This window comes from Mauremys reevesii, linkage group 12 (assembly GCF_016161935.1).
Source record: "Mauremys reevesii isolate NIE-2019 linkage group 12, ASM1616193v1, whole genome shotgun sequence".
NCBI classification, from domain to species: Eukaryota; Metazoa; Chordata; order Testudines; family Geoemydidae; genus Mauremys; species Mauremys reevesii.
Window position 1 is genome coordinate 48,537,691 of NC_052634.1, and position 24,725 is coordinate 48,562,415.

A 24,725-nucleotide genomic window follows, 5' to 3' on the forward strand; every position below is an offset into this window, starting at 1 on the left:
TATTACCTCCTCTCCAGAGCTCAGGTCAGAATCTGCAATCCTTTCTTCCCCCAGCCCCTGTGCCAGGATCCCTCAAGCAGAGCCTAGAGTCCACCATGGCGTCTGTACTATTGACAAACACTAATTACCACAATCTAGTTGAAACAGGGTCAGTATGAAGTCTACCCTGCCATCTGTTGGTGATCTGTTGTCAAGGCCTTTTGGGGCTGATGTCATTTGCATGGTTACACCCACCCCGGATTGCATGATGGCATTGCTTGTCCAAATGGCCATTTCAGTTGCTGTGGGATCCCCAGTCTCTTTGTTATTGGGGCAGGAGTAATCCAGTGTATTTTCCTGTTGATCTTGGATCAAGGACAGAGTAACTGTACCTGGCATTTGAGGCCTGAGAGCGTCATCCTCGTCTGGAAAGTACTCACCAATATGGGGTATGGGTTCCTAACAGCAAAACATGGTGGGTGGTGAAAATAGATTTTTGTTGGTAGCAGTGGTGGCTTTGTATGTGCTGGTCCTGGTGTGGAAAAACAGAGACAGTTTTAAGTCTTTTAAAATTGTTGTTGGTGTTGCAGTTCCTCATCATAAGTTTATGCTGTTAGATTTTTTTCACAGTGTATTTTGGTCCTTAGAGGTAAAAAGGTGCTCTGTGTGTGGTGATACAAAGTGAGATAGCAAAGGTTAGTTACAAAGGTGGTGCATGTCCTGCAAAAGTCATGTGCCCCGCCCACCCCAGTTCTGGTCTCAGTCAGGGCCTTCTCTTGTTGGAAAGGAGATGAAACCTCTTCTGGTAAACTGGCATTTCACACTTGGTAATGCTTCTCTCCTGATTGGTGGCGGGGTTTAGTGCCAATGCTTATATACTCTGGTTTCTCTTCAGATCGTATAAATCTATCACCTTACAACATGGGCTACGGCTATTATAAGTGAGAATAATGCATGAAGCAACTCACAAGCTTGTCATCCGAAGAAGTGGGTATTCACCCACGAAAGCTCATGCTGCAAAACATCTGTTAGTCTATAAGGTGCCACAGGATTCTTTGCTGCTTCTACAGAACCAGACTAACACGGCTACCCCTCTGAAGCTTGTCATAAACTCTAAACATGTTTTTTTATAAAGCTAATGCCTGTTTTAACAACACTAACAAACAGGTGAGCAAGACTAGTTTCCAGCCATGCGTTTGTCACTTTTCAGTAAGGCCTAGGGGCCTTGGCATGAGCTGGCAACTGGTCTGCCAGTGTCAGAAGAGGATCTGCCCTCTCTTATCCCCAGGTGTCTGTACTGGGAGCAGTACTGTTCAACTTATTCATAAATGACCTGGGGAAAGGGCTAAACAGTGAGGTGGCAAAATTTGCAGATGATACAAAATTGCTCAAGAGAGTTAAGTCCCAGGCAGACTGCCAAGAGCCACAAAGAGATCTCACAAAACTGGGTGACGGGACAACCGAATGGAAGATGAACATCGGTGCTCATAAGTGCAAAGTAATGCACATTGGCAAACATAATCCCAACTATCCCTATAAAACGATGGGGTCTAAATTAGCTGTTACCACTCGAGAAAGAGATCTGGGAGTCATTGTGGATAGTTCTCTGAAAAAAATCCACTGAATGTGCAGCGGAGCTTTGGGAATCATTAAGAAAGGGACAGGTAATAAGACAGAAACTATCATATCGCCTCAATATCAATCCATGGTACGCCCACATCTTGAATACTGCGTGCTGATGCGGTCGCCCCAACCTCAAAAACGATATATGGGAATGGGAAAGAGTCAGAAACAGACAACAAACATGATGAGGGGATATGGACCAGCTTCCGTCTAAGAAGAGATTCATAAGATTGGGACTTTTCATCTTGGAAAAGAGACGACTAAAGGGGGATACAAGGGAGGTCTATAAAACCATGACCGGCGTGGAGCAAGTAAATAAGGAAGAGTTATTTACTCCTTCTCATAACACACGAACTAGGGGTCACCAAATGAAATTCATAGGCAGCAGCTTTAAAACAAACAAAAGGAAGTCTTTCTTCACGCACCACACAGTCAACCTGTGGAACTCTTTGCCAGAGGATGTCGCGAAGGCCAAGACTGTAACAGGGTTCAAAAAAGCACTAGATAAATTCATGGAGGATAGGTCCATCTATGGCGCTTCACCAGCGGTATCCCTAGCTAGGTATCCCTGTTTGCCAGAAGCTGGGCATGGGCGACAAGGGATGGAGCACTTGATGATTCCCTGTTCTGTTCATTGCCTCTGGGGCACCTGGCATTGGCCGCTGTCAGCAGACAGGATACTGGGCTAGGTCTTTAACTTTGACGGGTAGCTGGGAAGACGGTAAATAAGACAGAACCCGTTCAACAAACCTCTTCATTTCCTTGTTACTGCCTGACAGGAAGCAGCTCCGGGTAGGGAGGGGATACCATATGTGTGCAGTGGTTAGACAGGAAACAGCGAGGAACTGGACTCGTATGGAGTGAAACTGTAAGCATCTTCTGTATGCCTGATGACTGCAGGTTTGAGAGAGTTATGTGGGAAGTGGAGGCTTTCGGTGGGCTTTCAGAGGAAATGGAATGGAAAGGCAGCCGAAAGTGGAATCCCAGGTTTTTAAACAATCCTCCACTAACACACCAAACAGCTCAGGTCTAGTTACTCATTCAAAATTAGAATAAAGTTACAGCAAGATTTCATCATAAATGAAGTCAAACCCTAAAGATTTCAGAACACAACTGCTATAAGGAGCCACGAGGGAAGCAATACAAAGTCAACCTTGCCTCAGAGAAAGGCAGTTAAACAATTTCTCTTTTTTAAAGCAGCATAATCTCCCCAAATGGAAGGGCACTGTTCCCGGAGAAGGGTCCTGGAGAGGGTTTTCCTCGTTGGTGCCAGCCATCCACCTCCCCGAAAGGCGGGAGCTAGGTCGACGGAAGAATTCTTCCGACCAAGGCGTGGACTGACGTAGCCGCGCCGATTTACGTTCCCCGTGCAGCCCAGGCCCGAGGGTCGGTGCGTGCTGAACAGTTAAGTCAAAACAGCTCCGTCCGTCAGAGGTGTGCAAAAGGGAAAACCCGCTCCTGAGCGACGCGGCCATGCCGCCCTAACCCCCAGCGTTGCTAAGGGCATTCGTGAAGGCGGTGGGTGGGCCTAAAGCAACAGAAAGCCCTCCTCCAGCACGGGGTTGTGACAGCCTAGTCTCCGTAGCACAGACAGGGTGACCACCAACAGACAGGAACAGACAGCGAAATCCAAAGCGGCCCCAGGGCAGGGGGCGAGGCTGCCTGTTGGACGAGGGGACCAGGTGGGACAGGCGTTTTGGACAGGCCGTCCTCCCGTCAAAGGAGGAAGAGCCTGAGAAGGAGGGCCGGGCAAGAAGGTACAAGCAGGCAAAGAAGCAGAGCAGGCAGCTCCCCTTAGAGCCAAAGAAGACACCAGTCCAAGCCCCCCCAAAAGCAGACTAGAGAGCAGACCAGCTGCAAAATAGCAGGGAAAGCCAAGAGCACACAGAGCTTTATAAGACCCAAGTAAAGTTTAAGAGCTGAGCTTTGCTTACAAGGAGGAACAACAAAGGTGCCCAGAAGTACAGGACCTGTGGAAAAGAGCACTCCTAAAAACACAGAAGAAAAACCTGCTTTCCTAAGGGCTTGGCTACACTTACAAATTTGCAGCACTGCAGCAGGGTGTGAAAACACACCCTCTGCAGCGCTGCAAATTGCGGTGCTACAAAGCGCCAGTGTAGTCAAACCCCCAGCGCTGGGAGCCGCGCTCCCAGCGCTGTCCGTTATTCCCCACAGGGAGGTGGAGTATGGACAGCGCTGGGAGAGTTTTCTCCCAGCGCTGGCGCTTTGACTACACTTAACGCTTCAAAGCGTTGCCGCGGCAGCGCTTTGAAGTTTAAGTGTAGCCATAGCCTAAGAATCTGCTTTGCAGTGCACTAAGCCTAAGCAGCCCACTTGTGGTTTTCTGTTGTTCCAACCAATTACCAGGGGAGAGCGTGAACACAGTTCTCCACTACCACAAACTATGCAGTTGAGTTTCCCGCATTTGGGGAAATCGCAGGGGTCAGGACACCCACAGTGCAATAGATGAGCCTCACCCTGGGAAAACCACCTTCATGATCATGGTATCTTCCCTGCCAAGTAAATATGAATTCTTGCCACCTGGCCGCAGCCCGCCCTCGCTCGCCCCGCACTTATAACACACGGGGCGGACCGACCGCTGGCCTCGCCCACACCGGCCCCCACTGCCGACAGCCGCCCCGACGCATCCCCCGGAGGCCCTCCCTTCTCCACGCCGAGCTTCCGGTGCCAAAGTCGGGCCCTGCCTGGCAGCCTGCGTCCGCTCCCACAATGCTCTGCTCGCACACAGATCTGCATACCTGCTCACGCGGCTCCGCCCCTCCGCTCGGGCCCCGCCCCCTGCCCACCCGGGCCGCCGCTCTTGCCTGCCCTGTAGTGGTAGCCGGGTCCCGTCCCGGGCAGCCAGGCCATCAGAGAGACGACGTGGCCCATCTGCTGCTGGGGAAAGAGCGCAGCTTGCGTGTCGCTTCTCTCTCTCTCGCTCTTTCCCTCTCTCTCCCCCCACCGGAAGTTGGTCCCATAAAAGAATGACCTCCCCTGCCTTGTCTCACGTCAGTTTCTCCTCAGGGCAGAAGGTCGGGCGTTGTCAGCCACTCTCCAGAAACTGGACGGCCACTCGATCCCTTTTGTTACCTGCCAAGTGAGGCTGAGTGCACTGGCAGGCAGCGCTGCCCAGAGCGGGGGGCAAGAGGGGCAATTTGCCCCAGGCCCCGAGCCCCACAGGGGCCCCCACCAGAGTTTTTCAGGGCCCTTGGAGCAGGGTCCTTCACTCGCTCTGGGGGGCCTGGAAAACTCTTGCGGGGCTGGGCGCAGGAGCTTCTTCCGCTCCCGGTCTTCGCTGGCGGCTGGGGTCCTTCCACCCCGGAGCGGAAGGACCTCTGTATTATTACATGATGATTCTGTTCTCACTGAATTGTCACTTCAAACTTTGCCCAGACCAGCTTCCCCAGCACACTCATGACTACACATCAGTGTAAGTGTGTCCATGGCTGAACAGCGAGAATTCCTGCCCATTTCCCTTTCAGCTGGAGCAGGATGAGACTATGTTTGTGTTAATGACATTGCTGTAGATTGTTGTTCATTCCCTACTCTGACAATTCAGACAGTCACTTTCCCATTCAAATCTCCAGCACATCGTTCCAATAGCAGGGGGCAGGATTTCTCTGGGGAACTGAAATTTTTTCAGGGGGCTGGTGCATGAACTCAGCCTTGCATTCCACCCTTGATGTTTCATGGACTAACAACAGCAGCAGAAAGAAAGAGCCGAGCCAATATCTCCCTGGCAGGGATGCAGGTGCCACGTCCCCTCTGTCTGACCATCGCATTGCAGGAGAGAAGGGTTCACTGGAATCGAATGCCCTGGCTCAGACCAGAGACACAGGGAGGTTTTGCTGTTCACGGATCTGTGCAAAGGAAATTGTGTCTCTATGGGAAATTGAGGCAGGAAATGAAACACCCAATACCCTAAGGAATGTGGGTGAAGGACTCAGGCTGAGCAATGATTTAACAGGGGTTTCCGTCAATTTATTGGCCTGATTAAAACTATGGATAAAAGCCCCCTGTACCAGGGGCTGTGGGACAGGACAGGCAGTTCTGCGCGGAGTGTTCAGAGATGCCCCGTATCTGCCCTTTCTCTGCACCGCCCCTGCTCCCAGAATGCACCAGGCCCTGGACTGAACTCTTCCCCTGCCGGCTGAGCTGGTTTCATTTGCTGTGATCCTGTTGGCTTGGCGGGGGGGAAGTGACAGTCCCACCCCAGAGCCAACGCCCCCCTGTCACCCAGCCCCCTGACCCCCAGCAGTGCAGGTCAGCCAGGAGCTGGGCCCTGCCAGGCACTCAGGGGCATCTCCCCTGCAGCTGGGGGCTCTCCCCGGTGTGGTCTGTGGGAGCTCGCGCACTAACGGGGCAGCGGCAGCAGCCGCGTGGTGGGTTGGGCTGGTGACCCGGGTCCATCTCCTGGGGTCGGCTGGGTTCATGCTCAGGCGACTGGCCCCAGCCACCGGCCGAGCCCCACGGCCACGCTGCTGCTGTTACCGCACTAGCCCCTCACGCCCCCATTCCCTCACTGAAGCCAGGAGAAGGTTTTCAGGGAGGAGGTGGGAAGGGTTTGACCCCAATATCCCAGAGCTGATTCTCCCCACAAAGGGGTGTGTGCATGTGGTGGGTGCCGTGTGCAATGCCCTGTGCCCATGAGGAGGGGACCGGAGCTCTGCCGGCAGGAAGATTTTATCCTGCAGGAGCCCTGCCTCCCTCCCCCAGGGGTTCCCCTGGAGCAGAGAAGCTTTGAATCCTCGCCGGAGACTAGAGACGCCCGAGCAGCACAAGCTGCCTGGCAGAGGTTCTGGATCAGGGCCTCACGGGCACATTGGGTTCATTCCCTCAGGGCTGCCCTGCCCAGTGCCAGGGCTGATCTCACTCCTCCAGCACAGAGGGGGCTGCAGGCTCTTTGCCAAGCTGGGTCCCAGCTCAAGGCAGATTTAACACTAGCAGGGGGCCCAGGTATGTGCTGGTGCCGCTCAGGGAGGGAATCTGGGCCAAAGACTGATTACAAATTGGGTAACACTGAAGTGGGACTAGAAAGACCCTTGCTGGGACGTGGCAGGTAGGTAGCCCCCATTGTGTACCGTGCCCTTGCCGAGAAGTCTCTGGGAGAGTGGATTCTTCCTGATGGGCCACCAGCACGTCTCGTTGGTCCTGATGTCGGCTGCTCCTTTGCTGATACTGACAAGCTAGTTGTGGGAGTTTCCCACTCACCCCATAGCTCTGGGATGCACAAACAGCAACACTGGTGTGGAACAAACGAATGCCACTCTCAGGTTTCAAGATCCTTAAGATCACTGACTTGCCAAAAAAAATTGTCAGGGAGGTATAGCTCAGTGGTAGAGTGTTTGACTGCAGATCAAGTGGTCCTTGGTTCAAATCCAAGTGCTCCCTTAAAAGCCTGGTCCTTCATCAAAAATAATTGCATACCCCCTTCCATTATGTTTAGGAGCTCCACTGACTAAGGATGCCTGAAATGAATGGAAACACTCAACATTTTCCTGTGCAAATGGATAAAAACCTAGCAAACATGTCCCCCAGCTGAAATCAGTTCCAATCCTCTAAGTGTCTAGGTTTGTTTTCATCAATGAAACAAAGGCACATGAAGACACATTTGCAGGTCCTTGGCCTCCATGGGTTACAATGTGCAGAAGAACAAGAACCACATCCACTTGGGAGGAATGGACTAGTCTGTATTACATTTGGTAAGTAAGTTGCCATTGGGACTGAAAATTCTACTGGAGGTGGACAGGAGCCTGTTACAAAAATAAAATAACCAAGATTTACCAAACTCCCTGTTACACATTCAATCCTCTCTTTTTTCTATTCCATTAAACTGGGAGCAAGTTACCAGTGACCCAGGGCTGGGGCAGAAGGAGGGTGCAGGTGGTGGGAGGAGCCCAGGGCTGGGGCAGCAGGGTGTGTGTGGGTGGGGGAGCACTGGTAGGGGGGAAGGGGAGAGTCGAGAGCTGGGGCAGCACAGGGTGTGTGGGGGGGAGAGCCCAGGGCTGGCTTGGCAGGGGGATGAGGGTCAAGGGGTAGAGCCCAGGGCTGGGGCAGCAGTGGGGTGCGAGTGGTAGGAGGCCCAGAGCTGGGGAGGCAGGGGGTGCAGGTGTGGGGAGGGGAGAGCCCAGGGCTCGGGCAGCAAGGGGATGGGAGGGCAGACAAATTTTTTTTGCTTGGGGAGGCAAAAAAACCTAGAGCCAGCCCTGCCTCCACATACCGTAAGGTAGGTAGAAGCGGATCATTATTATCCCTACTAGAAAGAGGGAGAAGCTAAGGCTGAGAAAGGAGAATTGACTTGTCTTAGGTCACACAGCCAGTCAGTGGCAGAGTTGGGAATAGGACGCAAGAGCCCTGATTTTCAAACTAACCATCGGATCTTGAATTTCAGACATTGAATGACCTGAATAAAGTGCTCTCAGATGAGCTCCAGACCAACAACAGTGCACAATAAATATTCAGCAAGTATTTGAGGAGAACTGCAATGTTAGAGAGAATCATGAACTGCTCAGAGACCATTAATGCAGAGAAGCAGCAAAATTCATCAAACATAGAACTGGTTCTGACTTATTTCCTTGGTCTTAAAAGAGAACAACAAGGACCTGAGTCTCCTCCCTGTCAATAACCCCCTGCTCAGCCAATCAGGGTAGAGACAGAGGACGGGAGGCTGAGGGTTCTCACCAGAGAGCCCAAAGGATGGCCCAGGTCACCGGTGGGGATCACTGCCCGAGCACTATTTCAGCCCCACATTTTTGGGTGGACCTCCCACAGTGCCTTGTGATAAAGGAGGATATAGATATAATAGGCATCACAGAAACCTGGTGGACTGAGACCAATCAATGGGACACAATCATTCCGGGGTACAAAATATATCGGAAGGACAGAACAGGCCGTGCAGGGGGAGGAGTGGCACTATATGTTAAAGAAAGTGTAGATTCAAATGAAGTAAAAATCTTAGGCGAATCCACAGGTTCCATAGAGTCTCTATGGATAGAAATTTCATGCTCTAGTAAAAATATAACAGTAGGGATCTATTATCGACCACCTGACCAGGACAGTAATAGTGATGATGAAATGCTAAGGGAAATTAGAGAGGCTATCAAAATTAAGAACCCAATAATAGTGGGGGATTTCAATTATCCCCATATTGACTGGGAACATTTCACTTCAGGACGAAATGCAGAGATAAAATTTCTCGATACTTTAAATGACTGCTTCATGGAGCAGCTGGTACGGGAACCCACAAGGGGAGAGGCGACTCTAGATTTAATCCTGAGTGGAGCGCAGGAGCTGGTCCAAGAGGTAACTATAGCAGGACCGCTTGGAAATAGTGACCATAATACAATAGCATTCAACATCCCTGTGGTGGGAAGAACATCTCAACTGCCCAACACTGTGGCCTTTAATTTCAAAAGGGGGAACTATACAGAAATGAGGGGGTTAGTTAGACAAAAGTTAAAAGGTACAGTGACTAAAGTGAAATCCCTGCAAGTTGCATGGGCCCTTTTTAAAGACACCATAATAGAGGCCCAACTTCAATGTATACCCCAAATTAAGAAAAACAGTAAAAACTAAAAAAGAGCCACCGTGGCTTAACAACCATGTAAAAGAAGCAGTGAGAGATAAAAAGACTTCCTTTAAAAAGTGGAAGTCAAATCCCAGTGAGGCAAATAGAAAGGAGCACAAACACTGCCAACTTAAGTGCAAGAGTGTAATAAGAAAAGCCAAAGAGGAGTTTGAAGAACGGCTAGCCAAAACTCCAAAGGTAATAACAAAATGTTTTTTAAGTACATCAGAAGCAGGAAGCCTGCTAAACAACCAGTGGGGCCCCTTGACGATGAAAATACAAAAGGAGCGCTTAAAGATGATAAAGTCATTGCGGAGAAACTAAATGGATTCTTTGCTTCAGTTTTCACGGCTGAGGATGTTAGGGAGATTCCCAAACCTGAGCTGGCTTTTGTAGGTGACAAATCTGAGGAACTGTCACAGATTGAAGTGTCACTAGAGGAGGTTTTGGAATTAATTGATAAACTCAACATTAACAAGTCACCAGGACCAGATGGCATTCACCCAAGAGTTCTGAAAGAACTCAAATGTGAAGTTGCGGAACTATTAACCAAGGTTTGTAACCTGTCCTTTAAATCGGCTTCGGTACCCAATGACTGGAAGTTAGCTAATGTAACGCCAATATTTAAAAAGGGCTCTAGGGGTGATCCTGGCAATTACAGACCGTAAGTCTAACGTCGGTACCGGGCAAATTAGTTGAAACAATAGTAAAGAATAAAATTGTCAGACACATAGAAAAACATAAACTCTTGAGCAATAGTCAACATGGTTTCTGTAAAGGGAAATCGTGTCTTACTAATCTATTAGAGTTCTTTGAAGAGGTCAACAAACATGTGGACAAGGGGGATCCGGTAGACATAGTGTACTTAGATTTTCAGAAAGCCTTTGACAAGGTCCTCACCAAAGGCTCTTACGTAAATTAAGCTGTCATGGGATAAAAGGAAGGTCCTTTCATGGATTGAGAACTGGTTAAAGGACAGGGAACAAAGGGTAGGAATTAATGGTAAATTCTCAGAATGGAGAGGGGTAACTAGTGGTGTTCCCCAAGGGTCAGTCCTAGGACCAATCCTATTCAATTTATTCATAAATGATCTGGAGAAAGGGGTAAACAGTGAGGTGGCAAAGTTTGCAGATGACACTAAACTACTCAAGATAGTTAAGACCAAAGCAGATTGTGAAGAACTTCAAAAAGATCTCACAAAACTAAGTGATTGGGCAACAAAATGGCAAATGAAATTTAATGTGGATAAATGTAAAGTAATGCACATTGGAAAAATAACCCCAACTATACATACAACATGATGGGGGCTAATTTAGCTACAACGAGTCAGGAAAAAGATCTTGGAGTTATCGTGGATAGTTCTCTGAAGATGTCCACGCAGTGTGCAGAGGCGGTCAAAAAAGCAAACAGGATGTTAGGAATAATTAAAAGGGATAGAGAATAAGACTGAGAATATATTATTGCCCTTATATAAATCCATGGTACGCCCACATCTCGAATACTGTGTACAGATGTGGTCTCCTCACCTCAAAAAGATATTCTAGCACTAGAAAAGGTTCAGAAAAGAGCAACTAAAATGATTAGGGGTTTAGAGAGGGTCCCATATGAGGAAAGATTAAAGAGGCTAGGACTCTTCAGTTTGGAAAAGAGGAGACTAAGGGGGGACATGATAGAGGTATATAAAATCATGAGTGATGTTGAGAAAGTGGATAAGGAAAAGTTATTTACTTATTCCCATAATACAAGAACTAGGGGTCACCAAATGAAATTAATAGGCAGCAGGTTTAAAACAAATAAAAGGAAGTTCTTCTTCACGCAGCGCACAGTCAACTTGTGGAACTCCTTACCTGAGGAGGTTGTGAAGGCTAGGACTATAACAATGTTTAAAAGGGGACTGGATAAATTCATGGTGGCTAAGTCCATAAATGGCTATTAGCCAGGATGGGTAAGAATGGTGTCCCTAGCCTCTGTTCGTCAGAGGATGGAGATGGATGGCAGGAGAGAGATCACTTGATCATTGCCTGTTAGGTTCACTCCCTCAGGGGCACCTGGCATTGGCCACTGTCGGTAGACAGATACTGGGCTAGATGGACCTTTGGTCTTACCCGGTACGGCCTTTCTTATGTTCTTATGTTCTTATGTTAGTGGGAGCTGCCGAGCACTCCCCTGCAGCACACGCACACGCACACACACACACACACACACACACACACACACACACACCTCCTGGTGTTGGGAGGGGAACAGATGAAAGGACAAAAGAAGCAAGAGACAAAGAGAAAGGAGAGAGGGATGGATGGAGGAAAAGGTGAAACAAAAAGGACAAACCCTAGTGACCCCAGTGATTCTAAGGGACAAAATCCCAGGTGCAGAATAAAATTCAGCCTCCTTAAGCTCGTTTTTTCCATGCCTAGAATTCAACTATCACCAGATGGATCAGACTGAACAGGTTTCAAACCTCGAGGAGGCTCTTACCTTCTAAATAGGGATGGCTGTTTTCTAGTAAAATCAGGAAAAGGGAAGGACAAAACTCAAAAGAGGTTCCTCCTGGCGCTCACGTACGTGAACCCGAATACTCTCTCAGTCCTCAAAGAGAGACCTGGAGAAGGAGACTTGCTGAAGCAAAGCCACAGGGGTCTCTGAGGTTTCCCTGGCCCCTCGCCCCTGTCCTGCCTGGCTGGTGTCAGCATCTCTCTGTGAGGTCACCACCTCCCCACCACATTGGACCAATAGTCTGAGGTCCTGCAAAAGGCCTTTGTGATGTCACTGCCACACCCCTCCCTTGCTGTGCTAATGTCCTGCCCCTGCCGAGGCACTTTGGAGGTTTGAGCTACTCCCTGTGGATCACCCCACTCAAGGAGCATTCGTTCTAGGCGGCAAGCCGGTAGTTTTGGACCATCTGTACATTTTGTCAGCTCACTGTTTAGCAGATCATTTATGAATATGTTGACTTGTCCTGGTCCCAGTACAGACACCACTAGTTACCTGTTTCCATCCTGAAAACTGACCATTTATTCCTACCCTTTGTTTCCCATCTTTTAACCAGTTATTGATCCACGTGAGGACTTTCCGGAGGTGAAAGTAAGCCGGTATGTTCCGGTATGGGGTACCGGCAAGAGCCGTTACGCTGTGCTAGCCCGGCCCGGCTTCCCCAGGCTGGTGATTTAAAGGGCCCAGGGCTCTCTGTAGAGGCCGGAGCCCCTGGCCCTTTAAATCACCTCCCGAGCCCCCCTGCCGGAGCCCCGGGGAGCAAATCACTGCCGTGGATGCTGCTCTCTCCCACTCTGCCAACACAGAGCAGGGGCGGCAGAAGCTTCCTTACAGTGGGGGGGGGCACCGTTGTCCGAACTGTGGCACCCCCATGACACCCCTTACCTAAGGACCCCCACTCACAGCACCACCCCCACCGAGGCCACACCCACAGACGCCTGTTCCCCAAGACTGCACTCTTCCCCCCCCCATCATTTGTCCTAACAGGCAGTAAAGAATGGTGTGGCCATGGCCCTCTGAACCCCCTGTTCCAGCACCCCTGACACCGAGCTAAGCAGGCAGCAGTGTGTGTGTGACAGAGAGTGCTGTGCTGAGCTGAGCCAGGGAGAGAAGGGGGCTGATGTCAGGGCTGTCCCCTGCCTCAGGACTGGTTGCTTCCAGCAGCTGTCTGAACTTAGAGACAGTGTGCGACACACTCACTCTTCCGCAACGCACACACTGTCTCTACCCCACCACACACACATGCTCTCTACCCCACCATGCACATTGCAGTTGGAAAGCAGCTGGCAATCTAGTAGGATGCCCATGGAACAATGGGATAGAAACCTGCATCATGTGATGCTGTACCAGCCCGTGAGGCATTGCAAACCCTTCCCAAAGCACCCTGCAGCCAGCTGCACAGTGGGATAGCTACCCACAGTGCACTGCTCTCTGTGGCAATCCAAGAGATGCTAGCATGGATGTGCTCTGGTGACACAGGGGCATAGGGTGGACATGCAACAGCTGTTCAATTAAAACACTTTAACTTAAGCCACATCACCCTTTAGTGGATGCCTAGCTTGAGAGTGAGACAAGACTCAGCTCTGTTGAAACTGAAGAACCACAACTTCCTCTGTAGTTGGCAGGACTCAAATCTGCGCAGGTAGACACCAAGGGATTTCTAGTCCATCACCTTAACTACTTGGCCACAACTACTTGCTTAATAGGTGGCGCTCATTGCACTCTAGTTATGTTCTCACTGACTGATCAATTCCAGTTGTTTCCTCAGACCAGCTTCCACAACACACACACTGCTGTGCCCTTGTGTAAATGTGTCCATGGCTGAACTGCAAGAATTCCTGCTTCTTTCCCTTCTGGCTGGAGCATGAGGAGAGTGTGTTTGTGGCTAATGACGTTGCTGTAGATTGTTGTCCATTTCCTGCCTAGATCATTCAGACAGTCCCTTTCCCGTCATATCCCCAGTACATCAGTGATTGCGATAGCAAGGGGCAGGTTTTCTCTGGGGCACTTAGCTTTGCCAGGGGGTTGGTGGCTCCTTTCTTTCCTCACCCTGGAGTAAACTCAGCTTTTTATTCCATCCTTGATGTTTCAAGGAATAACAACAGATGACCAATGAAAGAGGTGGACAGGATGGGTCTCAGGGGAGGGGCAGAGAGATGCGGGCGGTGGGCAGGGCAGGTCTCAGGGGAGGGCTCAGAGAGGTGTGGGCGATGGGCAGGGTGGGTCTCAGGGGATGGGGTAGAGAGGTGTGGGCGATGGGCAGGGTGAGTCTCAGGGGAGAGGGCAGAGAGGTGGGGGCAGCAGGCAGACCTTGGAATAGGGAGTGGAGAGGCGCGAGGAGGCCTTGGGGGAGGAGAGGAGCGAGCGAAAACTTGACATAATGCTCCAGATGTGGCCTCACCAGTGCTGAATAGAGGGGAATAATCACTTCCCTCGATCTGCTGGCAACGCTCCTACTAATCCAGCCCAATATGACCAGTTACCCATATTGAATGCAGACACAGCAATATTTGATACATTGGTTCCTGTCCATTCAGGAGGTTATTTCCCACCTATTCATAAATAATGAAGCTGCTCTAAGCGGAGGGGAGAGAGCTGTCCTGTCCGTGTAGTTAACCCATCTCCCCGAGAGGTGGTAGCTATGTCAGTGGGGGGAAGCTATGCTGGTGTGTGTGCAAGCTGTGGTGTCTACATGTGTATATAAAGTTTAATCAAACCCCATTTTTAAACCCCTGTGGTCTGGGAATAGAAAAGGAGCTAGCTGAGGCAGAGCCCGTCTTTCAAAATCCTTAAGATCACTGACTTGCCTCTGCAAATGTCATGGGGGTATAGCTCAGTGGTAGAGTGTTTGACTGCAGATCAAGTGGTCCTTGGTTCAAATCCAAGTGCCCCCTCCTAAACCTGTTCCCTTAATAAAAATAGTTCCATTTCCAGTATGTTCAGGAGCTCCACTAAATAAGCATCTTTGAATGGGACACACTCAATGTTTTCCTGTGCAAATGCATAAAAACCTAGCAAACATGTCCCCCAGCTGAAATCAGTTCCAATCCTCTAAGTGTCTAGGTTTGTTTTCATCAATGAAACAAAGGCACATGAAGACACATTTGCAGGTCCTTGGCCTCTAAGGGCTACAATGTACAGAAGAAGAAGAACCACATCCACTTGGGAGGCATGGATTAGTCTGTATTACATTTGGTAAGTAAGTTGCCATTGGGACTGAAAACTCTACTGGAGGTGGACAGGAGCCTGTCACAAAACTAAAATAACCAAGATTTACCAAACTCCCTGTTACACATTCAATCCTCTGTTTGTGCACACAGCATCAACTGGGGCTCTAGTAAATGGCAGCCTTCCTTTAACACAGATCATTGTTCCTTGTGACTTTCAGATGCATTTGAATGGCAGCTGTTCAGAGGTCATGTGCTGCTAGTTCATGAGCAGCAGCAGAGTCTCTGTACGTTTACCAACAGTAGAGCTGGGTGTGTCTGCATCCAAGTAACTGCAGAGTCACTGTAGTACCAGACAGTTAATTTCACAGTCTCCCTTTCCAGTCTCATTTGGGTAGAAACAGCAACAGTTTGGTGGGTTTTGGTTTTTTCCCCCTTAGTTTTCTCCTAAGGAATGTGTGATCTTGAGCATGTTAGTTTAAGTTCCCTGTGGGTCAGGAAAATTCCATCTCCTTGAAATAGCTGGGGAAGTGACCTGTTTGTATAACCTAAAATAAAGGAGCTTTTGTAAAGCAGTTTCATCTTTAAATATGTTGGGATAAAAATAGTAAATAGTAAATTCCACAGCCAGACACCAGGCCAGGATCAATTGATGGGGCCAGGATCAATTAATTACAGAAGAAACAAACTCTTGGGAAGTAGCTGTAATTTGTCCCCAAACCGTTCCTTGTTCTCATATGCTATCAGGGATTCTCTTCTAGAGGGCAGAGTTAAGGTTATCTTGGCATGTACCCTCACTCTGTATTCCCTGTTTCTCCAGAGTTTGAGTTTTACTGAACTGGATGTTCTGGAAGGTAAGAGATAGTCACAGTCAAAGTTAACTCTCTGTTAACAAAGGTTTTGTTAGTGGCAAATAATGAGACTAATCCCTCACTGCGGTAATTCCACTGACTTCAGTGTACTCTTTCCCCATTTCTAGTTCCAAAAAAATAAGCAAATTAAAACAACCTTGAGACCTAAAATGCTGTGAGAAAATGGAAATTTTAGTAGCTCAAATAATTCAGTTTCTTCTGTGTCTTGTGCGTGTGTAAATGGCACATGTTAATTTATAAGCACATCTTTCTTAACTTCTTTAAATATTCTGTAGTACATTGACTAGATCAGGTGGGTTGTTCAATGCAGTGAGGTTTTCATGCATTGCCCAAAACATATTTTTCATATTATGTAAATGAACACAACTCATTGAACACAAAATTGTGTATTTCATGCTGTGAACTGTGTCGGTAGCTCAAATTAATAGGTTTATTTTCTCTCTCTCTTTCTCTCTCTGTGAGGCACAACAAAATAATTTAGTGATGCTGAAAACATTCCCTTCTCCTCCAGAACTGCCTTGGAATCACCTTCCCTTTGTAGATTAATCTGCCCCTGTGTCTCTACAAGGAAAATATAGTTTCTATGAAAAAAACACATTTTTTTAATTAAAGGGACTGAACAGAATAGGTTACTCAGACATAGGTTAGGGGTTTGTTATAGAAGTGGGTGGGTGAGATTCTGTGGCCTGCGCTGTGCAGGAGGTCAGACTGGATGATTATAATGGTCCCTTCTGACCTTAAAGTCTATGAGTCTATGAGAATAGCCACATGATGGTGACACATCAGGAATGCAAAGCAACAGGTTCCTGGTTTGCACATTGATGGTGACAAGGGATTGAACTCGACTCCCCTCGTTTCACAGACACATTTGTTTTATTCTCTGAGGTCAAACATCAGTTTAAATGTTGTACTTAGTCCTCTGCCTTGTAGCTTCAACAGCCGCAGATGCAAGATGAGTTACTGCAGCCTAGACCTTGTGTCCGTGTTTAGGTGGTTTTCACCTAAACGTTCAAGCAGCTCCCAGTAATGTCCCGAGCTCCCCAAGTCCCACTGACAGCTGAGCTCTTCCTGCCCACTGAGCCCAGCACAGACAGTGGGTGGGGGGTGAGTTTGTACCCGAATAACTGACAGAGCCAAGCAAGGAGCAAAGAAATGTTTGCTTCGGTCACTAGGTCTGTGTTTCTATTGCTCGTTTGCTCTCTCCCCTTCTCTGATAAGGAGCAACGGTAAGAGAAGAAGGGGTTAAAACATGTGCTAGGTGGTGGCTGGGTTTGGATGACAAATTTAAAACCATCTCAGCGCCCTCTAGTGTGACACTGACACCATCAGATTCTCACCTTTCACTCACACGTCATTAATAACAGTTTCCCTGAACTACTTTGCTGTGATTATTTCAATAGCTCCTACACCGATACCTGCTGCCCCTTCTGGCTGGTTAATTGCACTATTTGGAACCTGCTCCTAAAATTACACCCTTCCTGGGAGCAAGATTCAGAACTGCCCAAGGAAACCCCATTGGGTTTCAAGTGCAGCCCAGGCAGGGTGGCAAGGGGACAGCACAGGGGTCTCAGAGCTTCTTCTTCTTCCTCACAGAAAGAAGGTTAAGGGGGGGGCACTACTTATGACTCCTGGGTTTTAGTCCTGGCTGTGGGAGGAAAGGGGTGTTTAGTGGATTAGAGTTGGGGGCTTAGGACTCAAAGAGGAAACATCTCCCTTTTCAGCTTCAATGCACATTGAACAAGAACATGGCTTCTCATCTCTTCGGTTTCAGAGGAGCAGCCGTGTTAGTCTGGATCCTCAAAAAGAACAGGAGTATGTGTGGCACCTTAGACACTAACACGTTTCTTAGGTTCTGTTGCCATCATGTGGCCATTTCATTTCACTTCTTATTGTTAAAAGGTTTGGGTACTTCAATAAGGCTAATCATCTAGTGGAACGAACTCCACAAGGGACGTGGTTAATTCCCCATCACTGCCGTGTGTATATGAAGACCGCAGCTCTTGCTGCAAGACACCTGGTGTGTGGGTGTCCCTGTTCCCCCTTCAGAACCTCTGGTACATGGTGCTTCCCTGCTCCCAGTTCAAGATCCCCATCATGTGGGTGCTCCCATCCAGGATCTCTGGTGGGTGTCTCTGTCCCCCCCCCCCCCCCCCATGAACTAGCTCCAGTGTGTGGTTTCCCCTGCCTGCCCCCATCCGGGGTCTGTGGGTGTCTCTGTTCCCCTTTTCAAAATCTGTGTTGCAGGGGGACGTCCCTCCCCCCAAGTCAGAATCCCCAGTGTGTGGGTGCTCCCATCCCCGCATCCAGGCTCTGCGGGGGGTGTCTGTATAAAAAGAGACCGTGTCTCACTGTCTTGCCCAGGCTATGCTGCAGGGGCTATTCACAAGCGTGATCCCACTACTGATCAGCAGGGGAGTTTTGACCTTCTCCATTTCTGACCTGGGCCGGTTCACCCCTCCTTAGGCAACCTGGGGACCGCAAGCTTGCCCAGGATCACCATATTGATGCTGAACTTAGTGCAGACACCCGATCAGCACAGCCCCCTGCAGCCCAGAACTCCTGAGCTCAAGTGATCTGCTGGCCTCAGCCTCCCCAGGAGCAGGGATCACAGGCACCAGCCACGGGGCCCGGCTGGTTACAGGGTCTCCCGCTTCCAACTTCAGGCTCAGCCTGGGAGCTCTGCGCTCTGAGTGGGTGGAAGTGGAGCCTGGAACTGAGCTGATGCACTGAGGGTTATTTGCACTGCGCGCTTCACACGGAGGTGAAAACACGGGGCACAGATCTTTGAGCACAACCCTCGTCCTGAGGAATGGCGGGGGGGGGCTGCATAAAGAGAGACCGTCTCTCCCTGGCGGGGCTGCAGTGGCTCTTCACAGGGGCAGTTCCACTGCCAATTGGTACCAGAGTTTTGCCGGCCTCCTTTCCTGGGTTGACGTGGCTCCCCTCTCCCTAGGAGGACTGGTGACCCCAAACTTCCCAGAAACCATCATAGCGAGGCCAACCTGAGCACAGACACCTGCTCAGCACCCCGGGGTGCAGCCCTGAACTCCGGCAATCAGCTACTCTCAGCTGCCCACCCAACAAGCGTTACACGCAGGAGCCTTCGTGCCCCACGTGTTCAGGTCCCTCCCAGCGCCAGCTTTAAACTCCGCTGCTCAGTTCTAAGCTTTGGCCACACGGGGGCAGCCTGGAGCTCAGCCAACGCCTCCCGTTGCTGGTTGCATTTTCCACTCCTCGTGGCAGGTTCACACCGTGCAGGCAGATCTCTGAATCGGAGCCGAACCGTTCCCCAAATCCAGCGCTTTAGCAGCAGCTTTGCTAGGAAAGAGCTGATGTCACCAAGTCAAGTAAGAGCCAGAGCGCTGTGTCCAGGATCTTCTATTGGGCCCCTCACCGTGGTGTCTGTCAGGCGCAAGGAGAAACCAGGGAAATGTTTTCATGGTGTTTAAGGGCAGAAGGGGCCATTAGCTCAGCTAGTCTGACCCCCGAATAACACAGAATTACACCATGACACCTATTGATCCCACAGACCTTAGATAGATCAAAGCGTCTCAGCCCTCAGGAAGGAGGCTAAACTGGGTACCAGAGGCAGCGAACAAGGGGCCCCAAGGCAATGGCAGGGAGCTGACGAGGTGAAATATGCCCAGATGATCCCAGCAGGCGACCCACCCCCATGCTACAGAGGTGGGAGTCCCTGTTCCTCCTGCCCTTAAGAATCTCTGGTGGTAAGTGGGTCCCCCCAGTTCCCCAGCTAAGAATCCTCCATGTGGTTTCCCTGGCTTCACCTCCAGATAAGAACATTGTGTGGAGGGAGTGGGAGGAAGGTTGTCTGGCAGATCTGTAAAGGGGGACTGTGTCTCCCTGTCTGGCCCAGGCTCCTGGGAGGAAGTGATCTCAGTGTGTCTGGCTGTCTCCATTCCTCCCACCCATGAGAATCCCTGGTGTGGGGGTGCACCCTAGACCATTAAGGATCTCTGGTGGGTGGGTGTCTCTCTCCCCCTAGTCAGGATCTCTGGGACGTGCCTGTATAAAAGGAGACTTTGACTCACCCAGGCTGGGCTGCCATCATGGAACAGACCAGGTCCTTCTGTGGAGGGTTTGCGTTCCTCCAAGGACGTGATCTCAGTGTGTGTGGGTGTCCCTGTCCCTTCAACCCTTAACAATCCCTGGTGCGTGGGTGCGCTGGGCCCCATTACAATCCCCTCTGTCTTACCCCCATGAGGGATCCGGTGGTTGTGGGTGTTCTCCACGCTACCGGGGGTGTCTGGTGCCCCTGTCCCTGCTGGTTAATAGTGGAGTGTGTGGGTGTCCCCCCGCCCGTTAAGGATCCGTGTTGTGTGGATGCCCCCATTCTTCTCATTAAGAATGGTGCAACGGAGCATATGGGTGTGTCCCCCACCCCATGAACTAGCTCCCGTGTGTGGTTCCCCTGCCCCCATCCAGGCTCTGTGGTGTGTGGGTGTCTCTGTTCCTCTTTTCAAGATCCGTGTTGCAGGGGGGCGTCCCTCCCCTCAAGTCACAATCCCCCGTGTGTGGGTGCTCCCATACCCCCTGCAGGCTCTGCGGGGGGTGACTGTATAAAAAGAGACCATGTCTCACTGTCTTGCCCAGGCTATGCTGCACGGGCTATTCACAGGTGCCATCCCACTACTGATTGGCACAGGAGTTTTGACCTGCTCTGTTTCCAACCTGGGCCGGTTCACCCCTTCTCAGGCAACCTGGGGACCCCAAGCTTCCCCAGGGTCACTATATTGATGCCAAACTTAGTGCAGACACCCAATCGGCACAGCCCGCTGCAGCCCAGAACTCCTGAGCTCAAGTGATCCGCTGGTCTCCACTGCCCCAGGAGCTGGGATCACAGGCACCAGCCACAGGGCCCGGCTTGTTTTGTAGCCTGGCAGCTGGAGCTTTAAACTCTGCTTGTGAGCTCTGTGCCTTGGCCAGACGGGGACAGCCTGGAACTGGGAAATGCTCCTGCTTCCCCCGCCCCCATCTCAGGTGGAGCTGCAGGCGCTGCTGTCCTGCCAGGTAAGATCCCGGATGTTTCAGTGCCTCCCATCCCCCATCCAGAAGCCCAGGTGTCCGGGTACCTCTGCCCCCCATACAGAATCCTGGATGTGTGGGTGTCCGTCCCTCTGCAGAGGATCCCGGAGTGTGGTTGCCCTTGTCCCCCCCTACAAGATCCTGGGTGTGTGGGTGCCACTCTCCCCCCCAGTAGATCTCTGGTGGGTGGGTCCCCAGGGTGTGAGTGCTCCCATCCCCCGATACAGGCTGGGGGGGGGGTATAACTGGCTCTCCCTGTCCTGCCCAGGCGGTGCTACAGCAGCTGTTCACAGGGGCAGCAACCCCACGGTCACCCTGCAGCTTTAACCTGCTCCAGGGGTGACCTGCTTCACCCTCCTTTGGGAGCTCGGGGACCCCGAACTGCCCAGAATCACCTGATTGATGCCGAGCTTAGCACAGACACCAGCTCAGCCTGGCAGGGAGCTGCCCTGAGCCCTGACAATCAGCTTCCCTCCGCCTCCGGCTGCACAGCGAGGATCCCACGCGAGAGGCTTTGTGCCCAGTTTGTTCAGGAGCGTCCCAGGCTCCAGCTGTAAACTCTGCTGGTCAGTTCTAGTCTTTGGCCACACGGGGGCAGCACTAACGGTCCCATCTAAACGCTGTTTGCGTTCGGCCCTTCGGATCGCAGATTCTAACCCGCGGGCAGATCTCTGAGTGCAGCCAGATCCCTCCCCAAACTGAACATTGAAGCAGCAGCTCCCGTTGGAAAGATCAGGATTTTTACCTTTAAAAACAAGGGAAATGTCTACAGCGAGAGACTGAAGAAGCTCAACTGATTTCATTGACTCCATGAATGTTCCTCTGTGTCCCCCTAGGAGTCATGCCCCACATTTTGGGAACCACTGAACTCTACTCACTAATCAGCGGCTAGTGATCAGCGGCTAGTGATGCCAAAGCCCAGGGAAAGGGAGAACAAGTGCAGGGCCCCCAGCGCTGGAGCCATATGAAGGGGCTGCAGGAGAGGTACAATGGCTGGTGGCACAGGGAGTTAAGGGCAAAGGGGGCACAGGAGCAGGGGCGGCTCTAGGCACCAGCGGGCCAAGCGCCCGCTTGGGGCGGCATCCTGGGGAGGGCGGCATTTGGCTCCGGTGGAGCTCCCGCCGGCATGCCTGCTGTGGTTTAACTCCCAGCGCTCTACATCTGCAAGTGTAGCCAAGCCCTAAATTTGCCAGACCAACCGAACTCAGTAACTGCCCTCCACCACCATGTGCAGTGAATAGGGGCACAGTGAAGCACACACCACACACTCTATTCTCAGACAAACACTAGTATTAAGTGTTTGCTACTGATGGGTCTAGAAAGCATTTTTCAAGTGGAAGATGCTATTTCTGGGGGATTGTTCCCAAGCTGCAGTACTTTGTGTTCCAACATCTCCCAGCTTCCTTGGTGAAAATAAGACCAAGGTTTCTTTACAATATACAAGAAGGAAGGAGGTTTTCACCCCAGATGGGACTTGAACCCACAATCTCTGGCTTCGGAAGCCAATGCCTTATCCATTAGGCCACTGGGGCTCTTAATTGTGCATGAAAGAGGGATGGAAATTCCCTCTCATAATTGCACATTCCTCACATTCACTCAGGAGCCAAATACCCCATTTAATGGCCTTACAGAAATGTCTGCATCCCCTGGCAGCGAGGCAACTAGGCAGGTGGCTCTCAGAGCTGAGCACCACCTTTCTGCCAGCCATCTTGAGAGAAGAACCCCACCCTAGAGTCACCCCTCCCTCCTTCAGCACCTCCACGGCTGTGGCTCTGAGTGGCAGTAGGATGATTAGGGGGCGAATCCGGGGCTGGAAAGGGGGGTAAGGTCGGCCTGTAAGGAGGAACCAGGTGGGACAGACCCAGGGGGAGGCTGTGGGCTGCTGGTTGGTTGTTGGGATCCAAGCTCTAGATCAAAGCTGGGCAATGACCTGACACCCAGGGTTATAGGGCCGACATAGTGACCCCCTTACTGGCCTTAGTGAACCCCAAACCCTTGTTACTAAGGGCATTAAGGAGTCTCTGTCCCTTAATAACTTCTGGGAGCTCCCCAGCAGGCTGCGGGCGTCAGCCGCCTCCTGCCTCACAGGTTAGACTCTTGGCGCTGTGCCAGCCGCCCCCTCGCTTGCAGGCCCAGTGTAAGAAGAAGGAGGCCTGGTGCTGGCAGAAGAGGGTTTTGATTATGGGCACAGGACACTTCCACTCAGTAGCACAGCTGGGGGGGAGCAGGGGAAGCAGCTAAAATCGGGGAGGGGAGGCTGAAGCCCCACTTCCCTCCCAAAATGATTCCCATTGGGGGACACCAGGATGGAGCGGCAAGTGGTGGCCAGACTCTCACCGCCAGGGTCTAGTCTAGCTCAGGGTCCAGCTCAACCTCCTCCCCGCGCCACTGGCCTCCAGCCCCTTCCACTGCCAGATGAACCCAGGAACTCAGGCAGGAACAGGGTGAGAAAGGTAAAACTGCAGCAACAAAAGCACAAAGGGACTTGACCCCGCAAGTTCTTGATTCAAAGTCAGAAGCCTTATCTGTTAAGCCATGTGGATGCCTGCTTCATGCACTTCTTTGGAAAAGGTGGACACTGTGTTTCTTGGGTTACCTATTGAGGGGGGGGCAAGATGCTGGGCACAAGAAGTCGAGTTCCCAGTGAGATGTAATTCTATGGAGCCAGGTGCAGGGCTTTGGCAGGGAGGCTCAGGCATGGGGGATTATCCCGATCTAAGCACCATTGTAGAGAACGCTTTCTCCACCTGCTCCTGTGGATGTGGCCTCTCTCCTGATTGCTAAGGAAAGGAACCTTCCCAGGAAATGGCCACAGCTTCTGGGAATCCCTGTGTGGCTGTGAACAGAACTTGGCTCCTGGCACACAAGGCAACTTAAAAGCTGAGCACCCAGACAGGGGCTAGAACCCTGGACCTTCAGATTAAGAGCTTGATGTTCTACCAATTGAGCTATCTGGGCTTGTTGGGACCATCTTCACTGTTCACCACAAGAGTGAGCAGGCAGGCAAAAGAGAAGCAAAAAAAGTCCCCAGCAACCCCTCCTCTTTTTCTGCACAGCCACTGCCTGTCAGCAGGATTCCTCCTCCTCCTCCCTCCTGTGCCTCAGTGAGACTAAATCTCTGTGCCTAGACAGCCGGTCCATGCGCTGCACCCCAATCCCCCATGCCTGAGCCTCCCTGTCAAAGCCCTGCACCTGGCTCCATACAATTAAGTCTCACATCTCACTGGGAACTCGACTTCTTGTGCCCAGAGAGTCTCGCCCCCCCTCAGTAGCTGACCTGAGAAACACAGTGTCTGCAAAAGCAGCAAAGAGTCGTGTGGCACCTTATAGACTAACAGACGTATTGGAGCATGAGCTTTCGTGGGTGAATCCCCACTTCGTTGGAGGCATCAGTGTCGGCCTTTTCCAAAGAAGTGCCTGGAGGGCCTTTTTCTGTGTGACCACGTGGCCTAATGGATAAGGCGTCTGACTTCGGATCAGGTGATTGAGGGTTCAAGTCCCTTTGTGGTTGTGCTTGTGCAGTTTTACCTTCGTGCTGAGCGTCCTGCTCCCTTCAGGGCTGGAACCTCTTCTTGGCCACTCAGGCCAATGCTCTGGCTTCAGCTAGAGCCCCGGGAAGGAGTTGGGGGGTGGGTGTCACAAAGGCTGGGGCATGAGCCCCAGGTGCTTCCAGTCTCGCCTTTGCCCTTCCTGACTTGCCAAAGGAAATGGGTGGCTGCCCGGGCTAGAGTGTGGAGCAGTTTCCCTCTTCCAAGTGTGCGCCTGTCCCTGTTCTGGAGGGTACTTGCTACATAGCACCTTGGGAGCCTGGGAGTTTCTCTGCTTCTCGCCAGCTGGGGAAAAGCCTCTTGGGGTAAAATCTCCTGCCCCACTGCCAAAGTGAGCACCTGGAGTGGGAATGGTAAGAGGCCCCACCAGGGGGGCTGGCCCTGCTTTCCTACCGTCTTCTGATGTTGGCCACAGAGCGACAGCAGCCGCCCC

The 24,725-nt window shown here is 51.1% G+C and overlaps 5 non-coding genes across 5 annotated transcripts; 3 read left to right on the forward strand and 2 right to left on the reverse strand.

Moving 5' to 3' along the window:
• Positions 1-3,966: 3,966 nt before the first annotated feature.
• On the reverse strand, positions 3,967-4,130 carry LOC120376291. Its single transcript, XR_005587190.1, has one exon. It is a non-coding gene; the product is annotated as a U1 spliceosomal RNA (small nuclear RNA).
• A 2,793-nt stretch (positions 4,131-6,923) lies between these two features.
• On the forward strand, positions 6,924-6,996 carry TRNAC-GCA. Its single transcript has one exon. It is a non-coding gene; the product is annotated as a tRNA-Cys (tRNA).
• A 7,488-nt stretch (positions 6,997-14,484) lies between these two features.
• Positions 14,485-14,556, forward strand: TRNAC-GCA. The gene has a single exon. It is a non-coding gene; the product is annotated as a tRNA-Cys (tRNA).
• A 7,647-nt stretch (positions 14,557-22,203) lies between these two features.
• Positions 22,204-22,276, reverse strand: TRNAR-CCG. The gene has a single exon. It is a non-coding gene; the product is annotated as a tRNA-Arg (tRNA).
• Positions 22,277-24,182: 1,906 nt separating this feature from the next.
• Positions 24,183-24,255, forward strand: TRNAR-UCG. The gene has a single exon. It is a non-coding gene; the product is annotated as a tRNA-Arg (tRNA).
• The last annotated feature ends 470 nt before the right edge of the window (positions 24,256-24,725 follow it).